Source organism: Canis lupus, chromosome 8 (assembly GCF_048164855.1).
Source record: "Canis lupus baileyi chromosome 8, mCanLup2.hap1, whole genome shotgun sequence".
Taxonomy (NCBI): domain Eukaryota; kingdom Metazoa; phylum Chordata; class Mammalia; order Carnivora; family Canidae; genus Canis; species Canis lupus.
Genome location: NC_132845.1, coordinates 20,559,793 through 20,575,245, shown reverse-complemented (window position 1 = coordinate 20,575,245; position 15,453 = coordinate 20,559,793). Strand labels below are relative to the sequence as shown.

The 15,453-nt window shown below is 43.5% G+C and overlaps 1 protein-coding gene across 5 annotated transcripts in view; it reads left to right on the top strand.

The window, feature by feature from the left end:
- The first annotated feature begins 3,641 nt into the window (after positions 1–3,641).
- Positions 3,642–15,453, top strand: part of TGFBR3 (transforming growth factor beta receptor 3) — a 194,068-nt gene continuing 182,256 nt past the window's right edge. For 3 of the 5 annotated variants that reach the window (XM_072834466.1, XM_072834464.1, XM_072834462.1), the window contains exon 1: positions 3,642–3,943. The gene's annotated coding sequence lies outside the window, so the exon portion shown is untranslated. Of the gene's footprint in view, positions 3,944–7,322; positions 7,342–15,453 lie in introns of those variants that run through there. The other 2 variants (XM_072834465.1, XM_072834463.1) reach the window with 2 other exon arrangements.

Here is a 15,453-nt window from a genome sequence, read left to right as displayed (position 1 = left end):
TACCTGCTGGGCATGCGACTTTGGACAAGTTACTTAAGCTCTCTGTGCATGTTTTCTAATCTGTGAAATAAGGATACTAGAGCTATTATAAGGATTTAGTGAGTTAGGATTTGTAAAATGCAAAGCATGTGCAAAGTACTATAAGGACCTGTTAAAAAAGGAAACACCCAGTGATTTTCTAATGATATAGTTTTTCAGAAATTTGAGGTGTTTGCTTCTTTAAGGAACATAAACAGGTTAGTATGAATTTTGTTCAGCTGTCTGTTAAGCAACAGTATCTGCAGATAGGTCACTAAATACGAATTCTCATAAAACAAGTGGTTCTGCCCCCATAGGAGGGATGGTTCCTTGTGAGAAACACAGCCTTAGTAAATTACTGAGACTCTGGCTGTCAAACAGATTTATGCAAACGTGGTAAAGTGCACTGCTTTATTTTAGCCCTCTGCTTATAATTCTTTTTGAAAAATTTCAGAACAAATGACCAAGACACCACCTTGGACCAAAGGAATTTTGTATCTTATGGTGACAAATTCTATAACTTGGATACAGTCCTGATTTGTAGCCAATGAAAGGAGAGGATTCATCCCCCCCCAATCAGTTAATATTGCCATTAATAAAAGGTAGGGGAATCCTTTTATTAGAACTTTGCTGGGGAACCAAAAACGTAAGTTTATTTTAAAGCTTGGCTCAGGGCAGCCCCGGTGGCTTAGAAGTTTTGCATGCCCAGGGCGTGATCCTGGAGACCTGGGATCGAGTCCCACGTCGGGCTCCCTGCATGGAGCCTGCTTCTCCCTCTGCCTGTGTCTCTGCCTCTCTCTTTGTGTGTGTCTCTCATGAATGAATAAATAAATAAAGCTTGGCTCAATGCTTTAGGCTTCTGGATTTATGAAAATAATATCACATTATTAGTATAAAGATATAAAGAGAAAATACTTCTAGACATTGTCAATTTTGTAAATACCTATATAATTTCTTGTTTTTCCATATCATCTATTTAAGCTGAACTGAACTAATTGATAGCCCTGAATTTTAAAGATGTTTTGCAAAAACCCCCACATAACCCCACAAAAACCCAACACACACACACACACACACACACACACACATCCCAAAACCCAACCAATCCCAAATATCTCAAACCTTTCATTCTGCCAATATGTAAAGCTTTAGGGGGTAGTATGCTCTGGTGGTTGAAGATTTGGGCTCAGAGCTAGATGGATGTGGGTTTGAATCCTTGTCCTCCCACTTATTAGCTATGCTATCTTGACAAGTTACAAGGCCATATATGTAGTATATGTGTAGGTTTGTACACAGGCCTTAGTTTGTATATAGCCTTATAGGGCTGTGAGAAGTAAATATATTTACACGTATAGAATGTTTTTGACTCTGCTTGGCACAGGGTAATTGTTCAATAGATGTTGATAGTTACATTACTGAGAATCTGGCTCCATTGTGAATAGTCACTTCACTCTTTAAAGACAAGACACTGGGGCATCTGGATGGCTCAGTCATCTGCCTTCAACTCAGGTCATGCTCCCAGGGTCCTGGGAATAGGGCCCTACATGGGGCTCCCTGCTCCATGGGGAGTCTGCTACTGCCTCTCCCCCTTCCCTGCTTGTGCTCTTTCTCCTTCAAATAAATAAGCAAAATATTTAAAAAAAAATCATACCAGCAAACCAATAAAAGAATTATGAAAATTAAAAAAAAAAAGATAAAGAAAAGTCACCCCTAATAATTAAGTTACTTAGGACTTGGTTTTTTTCTCTCTTCTTCTACCATGTAAATTTATTTATTTATTTATCTATCTATTTATTTATTTTTAAAGATTTCATTTATTTATTTTGAGAAAGATAGTAAGAGAGAGCCTGAGCAGAGGAGAGAGGCAGAGGGATAGGGAGAATCAGACACTCTGCTGAGCAGGGAACCTGAGGAGGGGCTCAATCCCAGGACCTGAGATCATGACCTGAGCCAAAGGCAGATGCTTCACCTACTGAGTCACCCAGGTGCCCCCATGCCATTTTTAGAAATTAGAAAGCCTTAGAACACCTGGCTGGGTAAGTCAGTAGAGCATGTAACTCTAGATCTTGAGGCTGTACAGAATTAGGGTAGAGTTTACTTAACAAAACAAAACAAAACAAAACAAAAAACCAACTTAAAAAAATTAGAAAGCCTTAACATGATTGATACATTTGAATGCAGGATTAGATATTCACACCCAATTCAAATGTTCATGTCTGCACTTGAAACCAAAATTTGACAATGTGAGGCAATGAATACTGTGTAATTTGAGTCTATGAGAAATCTAAGGCCTTAAATCTAGGGAGACTATATCAAAGCTTAGGCTAACTTCACCTAGGGTGTTTTCACCTTCAGGATATTATGGCTATGTATATCTCCAAGGCTTAGTTCAACTCTCTCAAGTAGTAGGTGCTCAATAAATATTGATAAGGAAGGGATAGTTCACTGAGGTTTTAAAACTAAGCCAGGTAATCAAAGATGATCTGACCTTTATCAAAGTATCTCCCGGATTCCCTCTCTATAGAAGAGAAAGAGGACAAGAAATCTTCTTGTCTCAAAGTAGGGAAATCGAGTAACTTTCCAAGTAATAATATACGCAATAGGATAAGAAACCTCCCGATTCCCTTCCAGTATATTAAGGGCCTATGACTAGAGAACTTTCAAGTTGGGAGAGGAGGTCTCCTAGGCCACGTTCCTAGTTTTAAGAGGAAAAAACCGACTTCGAGGGTTCCAGTTGTATATCTAACGGGAAGTCCAGTCTCAGAAACCTCTCAGCACACCATCATTTCATCAGCCCGTTGGTAAAACTGTGACTTAGGCATGTCTTTTAATAGAAGAGCGAGGTGTGGGCAGGAGTAACAGAGTGGGGTTCTGCTTCCTGCGTTCGTCACCCTTGCAGGGCACAGTTCACAGACACAGGTGCGCAGAGGGTGCACTTTGGTTTCCACCGCGCCGACGTTAGGCCAGCCTGGGATGAAGCTGACCGAGCTCCTTCCCTTGTATCTATTTAGTGAGCCCACGAGTGCGTAGCGCGCTCTGCGCTGTCAGGAGGAGGCAGGACGCCCCTGGCGCCCACCGCCCGAGGCAGGATCGGGAGTGGAAAAAACAGGGAAGAATGACTGTGTACGGGGTGGGTGCTGCGTAGGCTTTGCTCAGGAGGGGGCCACAGGGTGGGATCAGCTGACTGGAGGATTTAGACTTTTTATTATCAAGACTGAGGTGACCCAATAAACCCCCCACGCCTCTAGGGACCCGGAAAGTTTGAAGGACGGAGTTTGAGGGAGCGCATCCCCGCGGCTGGCGCCCCCTGCACCCCCCGCGCCCCCCGCGCCCGGTGCCCCCCCCCCTTGGGCGCGCTGCTCCTCTCCTCCTCCCCCTCCCTCCCAGCCCGGAGGGAAGGGCCGGCTCCGGCGGCGCTCGGGACTCATCCATCAGCCGGGGAGGAAGAGGGGGAGGAGGGAGGAGGCGGGAGGCGGGCGGCGGGCGGAGGCGGTCCCCGGCCGCGCGGCGCCCTCGGCGGGGCGGCGGCGGAGGGCGCCCTTCCCCCCGCGCGCTGATTGCTGTGGCGGCCTGCCCGTCCCCGCCCGCGTGTGTGCGAGCGAGCGCCAGCGCCCGGGCCGGCCCGATGGGGGTACTCGAGGCTCTCGGGGACGCCGGGCGGCGCTTTCCTCTCCGCGGCGAGTGAGGCTCGGAGGTCTGCGGCCCCGCGCCCGGCAGTGTCCGCGGGCGGCCCCGGAGCTGCCCCCCTGCAGGAGGCGAAGGGCCCGGCGGGTCCGGATGGCGTAGCTGTGCCGCGGCGCTGCAGCTGCCGGAGCTCGCCGCCGCCGCCGCCGCCGCACGCTGGGCGGGGACACCGGGCTCCGCGGGGCTCCGCCGGCCTCCGACTTGCGGCGGGGGGATCCGCGCCCGACGCGCCGCCTCCGAGGTACGTGCGGGCCCGGCCCCGCGGCGCCGCCTCCGCGCCTCTGGCCCGCGGGCTCCGTGGGCTCCGTGGGCTCCGCGGGCTCCGCGGGCTGCACCGCCGTGCGCGCTGCGCGGGGCTCGCGCCTGCTCGCGGCCCGGGGCGCTGCGGCCGCCGGACCCCGCGCTTGGGGGCGGCGTTGGTCCACGCGTGTCTCCGCTCCGAGGAGCGGCCGCCTGGGTCGGTGCGCGGCGCCCGTGGCGATGCGCTGTCCGGGGCGACGGCCCCACTCCACTCCTCCTCTCCCTCGGCGGTTCCTCCCGACCCCCCGGGGCGCGCGGGCCACTTGCATGCGGGCGCGGGACGGCGGCGGGCGCAGGCTTGCTGAGGGCTTGCGCTCCTCGGCGCTTGCAGAGGCTGCGCCCTGGACCCGCGCGCCCCGGGAGCCGCGCTGCCCGCAGCCCGCGCCCGGGGGTGTCGTGGGGAGGCGCGGAGCGCTGCAGCCCGCAGCTCCGCCTGTGGCCGCTTACCCGCTACCCGGTTCGTTTGGAACGCTTCTTAGCATGTCCATTTGGTGAGAACAAACTGGAAGTCTTGGGCTGTTGCTAGCAGAATCTGCTTGCAGACTTCTTATTAGGGCATTTGCCCACTTTTCCAGAATCACGTAGTGTAGGGAGCCGGCGTTGTCAAGCGTGAATGACCTTGGCATAGTGGCAACTTAATGGGTTCAGTTGAGAGAAGAGTTGAGAGAAGAAGATCGTTCGAGTCCCTCAGCTGTGAAAAGCGAGTAATAATGGGTCTCATAAAGTCACTGTGAGAATGGAATGACTTAACGTATGTTCAAGTACTAGGAGGGTGTCGCACGGGTGTTAGAGCTGTTGGTCCCGAGCGCACAGGTGATGCGGAAAGAGCAAAGAGGGTAAAGGATGGTAGGAGTGACAGCCGGAGATGACGGGGAACCAGGCGTCTCCTGAACATCTCCCTTAGAAGAAAAGTTAAGGGAGCCGTTTGGGTGGAAAGAAGTCCCTAGAAGTAACAAAGCACAGGTCAGGACCTTTTAATTATCCTGAAATGGTACTTTAAGGCTGCTAACAGTCATTTCACTGTGAGATTTGCTATTTCTCTCGAATAGGAATAGCTAACGTTTACTGAGCCCAAACTGTGTGTGTGTCACTGTTTCCTATGCCTTTCGGACCACTTAAACCTCACACGGACTCTGTGGTTAAAACACTATCAGCCCCATTTCACAGATGAGGCGGTAGAGGTTAGTTACTTGCTCAAGCTAACACATAACTTTCTGTTCTGATTCCAGAGCTAGTTTAGTCACTGAGGAGCATCAAGTGCAGTCAGTTTTCTGTGCAGTGAGCCCAGGTGTCTTCTCCAGTTCAACTTCCCATTTTGGCTGGACATATATCCCTTGAAACAGGAATCAGGTATCTGTAATGAATTTAGGTAATGTCCTTACTGGGGTGCCGCATTACAGCTCTGAAGCTAGATCCAAGTAATTATAAACAGAACCCTGATGGGTATTACCATGAATCTTTATTCTTAATTTCTTTTATTCTCTTCACATTGTCAGAGTTACTTGGCTTCCTTAGGAAACAGCTTGGGGTTGGCACAGGAGGCAGGGAAATAATTCTTACCCCCTTAAGGGCTATTAAAATGAAATTGATTTCATGCCATTGTGTCAGTTAAAGGATGTTGCTCTGTTTCTTGGTGTTCTCTGGTTTTGGCTTTAATTCTGCATTGTTTAGTGTTTCAAGGCTTCAGCATATTTTCAGCCCTTCAGTTTGTCTTTGTCATTTGTCAACTTTAATTTTTCCTGTTTTGATGGAATCTGACCATTACATGGCAGCTTTGCTTAACAACTGTTGATCTAGCTCATGTTTTTAAATATAAAAATCACCAACTTACTTTTGAACCCCAGCACTTCAAAGGCAACCCCTGGGGAATTTATTGTTATTTTGAATATTAGCCAATAGGGGGAGTCTAACACACTATTGATGTCTATCAGGCACTTTTAAACCAGTTTTTAGGGTGTTAAGCATACATTTCAGAAATGGAAAATATTACGGCTTTATCTAGCAAAATCACCAAGTTGCTTTCTGAGTTTATGGTGGAAAACTAGGTTTAGTTTCAACTGATTACTATAAGAATGACTTTGAGGATCAGGCCTGTATATTGGATATATGTCAAGAACTTTCTGGTAACTGGACAGGTATTAAATACACATGCATGTAGTTTTTTCCATTTGTTTCTCTTAAGAAGTGAATGTAAGATAATTTTGTACACTTGAATAATATTTCAAGTTATCCAAGAGAACTGGGAATCCAAAGAGATCCATTGTTCATCCTTTTGTAATGATCCTCATTTGTCTTTGGTAGACAAAATTGGATGTAGTGAATTTGTTCACAGGGAGGTTGGTACACTTACAATCCTATCATTATCATTCTTCATTAACATCTTCCAAATGCAAGACAATGAGAGATTGTTATCCCGAGTAAGAGCAATTCTAGGCATTCTTTAGAGGCTTATATTTTAGTAAACAGTAATAGTTCAGAAGTATCATATTTGTTTAGAAGTGTGATGTGTCTATAGACACTCATTCTTGTCAATATAATATAAACATTAAGAATTAACATGCTTGGAAAAACAGTGATACTGAGTTTTAAAAAAGGTTTTCACAGTCTTTGCTTGCAGTTTTTATAGGCTAGTTTCCTTGTTTCTTGTGTATCAGGTAGTTTTGACTTTATTTCATTTAACAACCTAGGGTCATATGGATCCTTTTTAAAAATAACTTTCAAATTTAGTCCCTTCTTTCTCAATCTCAGCATTGCAAAAGCTACTTCAGGGGAGCATTTTACTTAGGTTTTAATTTAGTCTTCCATACTCTAATGTAGTTTATACTCAGTGGGCAAACATTTTAATTTAGTCTTCCATGCTCTAATGTAGTTTATACTCAGTGGGCAAACACTTTTCAGCCCCCTACTCCTAATAGGATTCTGATTCCTGGTCTTGGAGTTCAGCAAATGAGCTGTCCTCTTTCAAACCTCTGATAGCAGGGGGCCAAGATGCCTTAAGGCTTCCTACGGCTTTGTCTTGGAAAGTCTTTATAGATTGACAAAATTGATTTGCTTAAAAGAAGGTATTGTCCTATTCCTTTTAAGCCTCAAAGGAATTATTAATCTTTGCCTTTTGAATGCAAACTTAGTCGCTTCTTGTAAAAGTCAGGTGACTTTCTAAAAGGCAGAATCTGAGCCTAAGGGATGGGGGACCTCAGATATCCTTTTGAGCTTGGTATTAAGAAGGTGATCACTATTGACTTCTTTAGTGCCTAAGGGATCATCAATTTCCTGGGATGATAAATCTGGGAAGATCTGACTTTACGTTTTAGTTTAACAACAGAATTTAGAGGATGACTGGTAAGTACTAATATTGCTGTAACATTTTTTTTCTGGGTTTATATGCTGTCATCTTTTTGAATTGCCCCTATTCTTGATAATCCATCTTGAAAATGTGTGTGTGTGTGTTTAAGATTTTTATTTATTCATGAGAGACAGAGAGAGAGAGAGAGAGAGAGAGAGAGGCAGAGACACAGGCAGAGGGAAAAGCAGGCTCCATGCAGGGATCCCAATGTGGGACTCGATCCTGGGACTCCAGGATCACGCTCTGGGCGGAAGGCTGGTGCTCAACTGCTGAACCACCCAGGCGTCCCCAAATATTTTTTTGTTGTTGTTGCTATTGGACAAAAACTAATTATAATTGTCAGGTTCATTAGTTAATGAGGACAGTTTTCTTTTATCTTTTTTTGCTCTTCACAGCTATTTGAGACATGATTTTATCACTTTTATTTTGTACCTTGGAGCATTTTTCCTTGTTTTTAACTTTTGAAATCTTGAAACTTAAAAAAAGTATTAACTGCCTTTTGAAATTTGCGTAACTCAAGTAAGTAAATGTGTTTAAGGATCTTTAACTTATAAGTAATCTTGTATCACCTCTAGGAATATAGACAGTTTGGAATGTAGAAGAGCAAATATAGGTTATATGAAAAGCTAGCCTTCCACAAATTACAGCCTTTAACAATTTCTGTGAGAGCTTGTGTGGCTTTGAAAGAAAATTACTGCACTAAGATCCATGGCAGTAATTTCTCTGGTTCCACATCTTTAGAGTTAACACTTGGAATGATAACATTGTCTCTTTGTAGCATTTCATAAAACACAAGCTATTGCTAATTTGTTTGGTTTCCAGTCAAGCTGAAATAAATCCACACAGCTTGGAAGGACTTTATAAAAAATGATCTAGGTCCATTTCCTGGGATCTGTCCCTTTCTAGATTTCTTGTTTTATATCTTTTGAAATAGAACATTTGTTTGGTAAGTGACATTGAGCTTTATTTTCTCTGTTTGCAAAGTCCTTGCTTAAGATTTAGTACAGATTTCTGAGCATTTTTTTCCTTCTTTCAGAGAGAGTAATGATTTTTATCTCTCAACCAAGAAGTGTGCAATGTTTAGTGTTTGAAACAACATTTGTAAACATTCTGCATGAGGCCGTTCTGATTTGAACGTCATGCGTTTTTTATTCTTTAGTTTTCTAGGCCAGCCATCAAGACTCAATAAAAGGATAAAAAAAATAATTGGGTCTATTAGTAAAAAAACTTAATAAGAAGATAACTCAGGGCATACTTACAATGCATGGTACCTTTTTAAATTGGGATTATTACTGAAGGTCTGAAATAAGAGTCTTAGCCATCTTGATATGTCCTGCTTAAGGTGATAGAGGAAAAAGAAGATTAACACCTACATTTGTGCCGAAAGCTTTTTCAAGTCTGGCAAGAGGACTCTGAATTAGAGTAGAGTGTGGCAAAGTTCATTTTTAGGATTTATTTTTTTATTTTATATTTTTTAAGATTTTATTTATTTGTCAGAGAGAGAGAGAGAGAGAGAGAGAGAGAGAGCCCACAAGCAGGGGGAGCAGCAGGCAGAGGGAGAAGTAGGCTCCCTGCTGAGCATGGAGCCTAATGTGGGGCTGGATCCCAAGACCCTGGGATCTTGACCTGAGCTGAAGGCAGACGCTTAAATGATTGAGCCACACAGGTGTCCCAATTTCTAGGATTTAATGTTAAGTTGTTGCCATAGTAATATTTTAGAATTAAATCTAAAATGTTATCTCTGTCCTTACTTTATGAAAAAGGATGGTAATTCAGAAGCATATACTCTCCCCATCTCTTGGACACTGAATTCTGGGAGGGGGGGGGGCGCATCCGAGTTGGGTGCTGTTTGCAGAGGAAGAAGCACCTGCTTGTTTGTCCTTATAAGTATATAATTCATTTCCCTGTACATGCTGAAGGTGTGGATTTTGTGTGAAATTGCAGGTGGAACATATGTAAAAACAAATTTAAGTTGATTAGTCCTTGAAAAAATGATCTTTAGAAAACAGTCTTTACAGATACTGCTAGTCCTTGGGCTTTCCTGTTAATTGGGTTGCCCTGGGAGAAGGTCTGCAGTTTTACAGGTATGATGGCTAATCGCTATTGATGGGTAAGAACACCAAATTGATCAGGTGGACGGTCCAGTGTAACTTTGGATTTCTTTTTTTAATTCTTATTTACTATTTTATTAATGGAATCTTGATGAATTACTTAATTTCAATTTAGTGTGTGAAAAGACTCCCTTTGGGGAGTATGGTTCTGTTAGCATTTTTAGTGATTTATGTGTTTTGACAGTATGCCATTGGTCTTTGGATGCAAAAATACACTGCTGCCTATTTGCAAACTTCATTTCATAATTAACTGATGATTGCTGGAGCAGAATGTGCTTTATTTTTCATAATTGGGAGGTCATTTTAAGTGAAATACTTAGATTCCAATCTCAAAGCTCTGTGTTCATGTTATACCCTAAGTACTGTTGTGCGACACTGCCTGTGTTGAGTTATCTCTCTTCTATTTTTCCTTTAAAATAAAACATACCCAAACACAAAACTCTCTTCTGAGTGTCCATAAAAAAATAAACGTCTCATTTTGTCATATTAGACTTTGTGCAGTTGGCTGGCAAATTAACTTCAACTTTGAGGGAAAGCACCAGTGACTCATTATATACGTTTTGCATTAATTACATTGTAAGGTCTTCCCTATCTGTGTGGGAGAAGTTTCTGATCTTCTAAATGGGCATGTTTACTATTGCTGGTCTATCTCTTTTTGTCAAAGCCTTTCTGAGCAGACAGACATCCCTTAGTATTATTATTCTTCTGTCTTTATAGAGATTGTTACTTGTCGTGTATGCATAATATACCATCTGAATCATGAAAAAATTATTTAGGGTAACAACGGACTTTGTGAAGACACACCTTTTTCTTTTGTTTCCATCTTATTCATCCATTACAATCATTGCACAACCATTGGATGCATCATGTTTTTGGAGCCAGGGGAAGGATGACCTACTTGATACATTTTGTGTGTGAGTGTGTGTGTGTGTGTGTGTGTGTGTGTGTGTGTTTATGCCTTTTTCAGTTTGTGGCATCTTCGTTTTATTATTACAGTGGTTGCTTTCTACCATATTCAAGATTTTAATTTCATTCAGTGTGTGGGCGAATAAAGTTTCCTGTAGAACCAGTCCTACTAAATTCTTCAAAAAAGTTCTAGAAAGTATCCCATTTAGATACCTTGCTGGGTGTAGGGCTTTTGGTAATGTTCGAATGGGAGATAACTGAACACAAAGCAGGATTCTGTTTTGCTTAACCACGGAGAAAAAAGAAGGTAGCATCTAATTCATTAGGACAAAATTCACTCTTGTGTAATAATGAGGCATTTAACTGTTTTCTTTGGAATTAAGATATATTTCAAGTAGGTATATAGGTAAAAGATTTGCAAAAGAAACTTTGCTAAGGCTGAGGTTCTGTAGTTGGCAATTCCTGTAACCCCGAAGATCCTGTTCTCTGAAGCCAGGAAAAAGCAGTCTGTTTCCAATTATATATCACAAAAATAGGGAAATTAAGCCAAGAAAAATGATCATTTGGGGGTTGGGTTGCTTTTTTGTGGAGGGTAAAGGAGAAAGTACTCTAGTTGCACATTTAAAAAAAATCTGTTAGTCTTTCAAATTTTTGGCTTTCAAATTTTTCTCAATTTTTACCTTTCTCACAATTTCTATATTGGAAATTAAGAATAAATTTGGGATTAAAAAATTCCTTCTTCAGCTTCTTTTTGTTTCTCAGAGAACAAATAGAAGAGTTGTCAGGCAGTTTCTGCTGACACTGGCTTGGTGTTTTTGGTAGAGCCTTTTCCAGTCTGAGTGGTGTCAGGTTATGGACTCCCAACATCATACCAGGTAGTCAGTGCTGTGGTTTTTTGGTTATACTTTGACTCTACTTGATTGGGCATGCGGTCCCTGCTGCTGCTCTGTTGGTGAAGAGAGACTAGGGATGCTGGTGTGAGAAGCCTAACTGGAAGCTGAATGGTGTGTGGGTGCATATGGTGTCCTCAGCACTTGTCAGAAGCACCTAGCCTTTCTGAATGCCTGTGGCTAGTTTCAGGATTAGTGGTCCTGTGAGACCCAGGTGTTAACTAAGAAATCTCCTTTCTGCTGCCAGAAGATCACCCCCAGCAGATCTTAGTTCCTGTTTCTCACACCTTACACCTCCACAGAGTATTGAATAAAACTTTCCTAATGGTACAGAACCTCTGGTAATGATGTTGTCTGTTGGGGGCCAGTGGTGTTTGGCTATTGGCTCATTTCTTCTCACCTCCGTGAAACTCCTCAGCCAGCTGCAGGCAGGCTCCCACACCCGCCATACCAAGACGTCCAAGGTGCTAGAAAAGGTGCAAGGTGCAAAATTCATGCTTGCTTCCTGTCAGCATCGCTGCTGCCCTCTCTCTCCGGGGCCTTTGCCCTTTGCTGCTTAACTCTTGTCTTTTCCCTGAGTTTTATCATCTTGGTTTCCCTGGAGTTACTGCTTCTGATTTTCCCCTTACCTTCCCCATCTCTCTTCGGGTTTCTTTTCCAGTGCCTGATCCTTAGGTGTTGGCATTCTCCAAGGTTCTATATTTTCCCTTTCCCTTCTCTTCTCAGTTTACATTTAGTCGCTTATGTTTCCATGCCTCGGTGGCCACGTCTCTGCCAGTAACTTCCAGTTTTATATTTCATACCCAGATTCCCAGCAGCTACCTGTTTGCTCTGTAGGTCTTTCTGTTAAAACCAAGTCCCAAACCCAACCTACTCTTTCTCTGTGGTCCCCAGTCTCCATCCTTCATTTCCTCTGTCAGTAAATTGCACCAGTTACCAAGCCAGGAGCCTCAGACACACTAAACTACTTCTGCTTCTTCCCTGAGCTAACACCAGTCCCACGGAGCTTACCTTTAGCCCATCTCAGCTGACCTTCTTTTCCTCATTTCCAAATCAGCATCTCACTTGCCCTACTGCATGGCTTCTCCAGTTGGCTTTTCCTGGCCTCAGCATCTCCCATCTCCAATTATTCATTCATTTTGGTTGGTACCTTCTAAAACACAGATCTATTTTCATTTCTTACATTTTAAAAGTCACTGCTGTTCCATTGTCCTTGGCAAGAGATGTCCAGTTGTTAATAAAGTAGCTTCAGACTACTTTTTCTAGCCATTTCTCTTTCTACTTCTCCCTGAACCTCACTATGCTCATACCAGAGTCCTTATGGTTTCTAGAACATACCACATGCTCTCAGGCTCCATTGCTTTTGTACTTGTCTCTCCTTTCCCTTCTCTGGTGATCTCTTGCTTACTCATCCAGGGTATCTATCTCTCTTGTCAGGTCTGTGATGAGGCTATACATAGGTCTTCCCGGTAGTGGGTTGGTTGCTTCTTCCCTTTGGCTTACTGGACTTCTCCTGCTACCTCCTGAGAACTCTTTTTTTTTTTTTTTTTTCTCTCTCTCTGCCAGATTGTAGACTTTGCTGGAGCAGGATGGAGTCTCATCATCTTTGTATCCTGAAAGTGTGTCAGGAGCTTGGCTTATAATCTGTATTGTCAAAATGAATTCTTCAACTCTATTCTACTTCAGTTAAAGATCTGGGGAGAGGTGAAGTTTACAATAGATAGAAACTGTAACTATATAGAAAATGCAAAGGAAATAAACTCAGAATCATAGAGCTTAGGGTTATAGTGGGAGTTAGAAATAATCTTCTTTAAGTCCCCCTAAAGATGAGAACAGCCAGGTATGGGGAGGTTAGGTGGCCTGCCCACGATCATATAGCTGGAGAGTAGTTCCTTCTTTATTTCTCTGCAATATACTCTACCCAAAAGCCAGAATGGCTTTGAAAACAACTAAATTAGGACCTGTCATTCCTCTGCTTAAAACACTAATGTTCCTATCTTTCTCAGAGTAAAAGCCAGAATCCTTACAATGATCTGTAAAGCCACACACAACTAACTGTGACTCCCTTGGCAATTATCTCTTCGATCTCACTCCTGTGCTCTCTGATTCACTCACCGTGCTCCAGCTGCCTGGCCTACTTGCTGTTCCCAGAGCATGCCAGACATGCTGTCTCAGGGCCTTTGCATATGTTTTTGTTGCTTGGAATGTTTTTCTCTTAGATATCTACAAAGCTCACTTCCTGTAGGTCCTTACCCCAAACGAAACAAACCAAACCAAAGACCCCAAGTATTTCCTTTCCCTCTTCTCTGCTTTGTTTTCTTAGCATGTATCTATATCTCATATACAATTATATATTTTGTTTACAGTTTGTCTCCTTTGACTAGAAGGTAAGTTCACCAGGGCAGGGATTTTTGTTTTGTTCCCTATTGAATCCCTGTATCTGGAGCATTGGTGGCATGGAGCAGGCACTTGATAAATATTTGTTAGATGAATAAATGAATGAGAAGATTTTGTGGATTTCTTTTTTTTTTAAATTTAATTTTATCTATTTATTCATTAGAGACATACAGAGAGAGGTAGAGACACAGGCTCATACAGGAGAAGCAGGCTCCTTGCAGGGAGCCTGATGTGGGACTCAATCTTGCGACCGGGATCACACCCTGAGCTGAAGGCAGACACAACCGCTGAGCCACCCAGGCGTCCCTGTTTTGTGGATTTCTTATAGCTCCAGTTAAATGTAGGCTTATGGTATTACAAAGGGAAAACAATCAGATCTGTCTGGAAGGAGGAGAATCTGATGTTTAAAAAGCCTCATTTGAGACCTGTCATACTAGAACAGTGACCTCTTTTTAATTGATTGAAAACGGCAACCATGGTCTCCAGCCTTACAAGTGGTTTGGGAAGACTCCCAGTTTACCTCTCACAGGCTTGGGCTTGTGGTGGTTTCTCTCTGCCTGTGATTTGCCCTTTAACCCATTGGGCTGCACAAATGAAAAGTAAACATAGCATTAAAGAGAAGAGCAGGGAGAGAGGGTATAGGGCAGAGGAGCAGAATTTCCCCGCGGCCCTGACATCTTCCCTTGGCCCTGGGCCCATCCACTGGGCCACTCACCGTACCTTCCTGAGTTGCTTCAGGGCTGTGCTCTAAGGAATAGTCTGGAGACTGCCAGGCCAGATGACTTGAATTTTGCTTTGATGTTCGAATTTCTTTGAAAAGAAACATTCAGTTTAGGCCAAAAGGACAATGGAGAAAGGGTTTTTTAAAATTAAATTTGTCTTAATTTTGAAGAGAAGCTTTAACCCTTCTCAAGACAAGAATGTAGTTGAAATTAGCACGTGCTTCTATCAGTGATGCTAGTGAGGAGTCGGGCCTGGTGAGATCTGTTTTATGAAGCCAGTGACTTAAATCCAAGGGACAATAAATTATAGTTCTGAAGAAGCATCTGATTCTTGGGGATAGGGATGATGTTGAATAAAGAGCATAATTTGCATTAGTGTAACGGTCAACTCCTGCTCTTCTTTGTGATAACATCAGTGTGGTTCCTATGAGTCCTCCTCATCAGGACAGGAAGCCTACCGAAGGAAGTCGAAGGCTTAGGAGGAAGTTATTGGCCATGTACAAAGCTAACAGCAGATTTAACCCTTGGATTCCACACTATCAAATTGAAAACAAATGGTCTTGAACGGAGATGTTATCAATGACCTAGTTAAAAATCATAGCCACCATTTCCTGAAACCTGAGAACATACTAGGTAATAAGTGCTTTACGTGTTATTAATTAACTTATTTCTAATAACAATCCCATCAGGGAAATAGAATCATTATTTCTACTTTATAGCAGAGACTTGGAGGTATTTAGTAAGCTGCGCACAGCTACGCTGCTAGGAAGAGGCAGAGCAGGGATTTGAACCTCGGTAGGCAGGGGAGCAGGGTAGGGGGTCGGAGGTCCCCATGCTTTCCGCTGTCCTGTTGCCGTGTGTAGTCTGCTCTGAGAACACACCAAGCATGTACTTTCTGCAGGGCCTTTACACTTGCTGTCTCCACTGTTTGGGATGCTTTTCCTTCACAGGTTGGTCTTTCGCTCACTCTTGTGCTCAAATGCCACTTCATCTGAGAGGCCCTCTAAAAGCTTTCTGGTAACCAGTTCCACTTTGTGTGTGTGTGTGTGTGTGTGTGTGTGTGTGTGAGGGAGGGTCCTTCC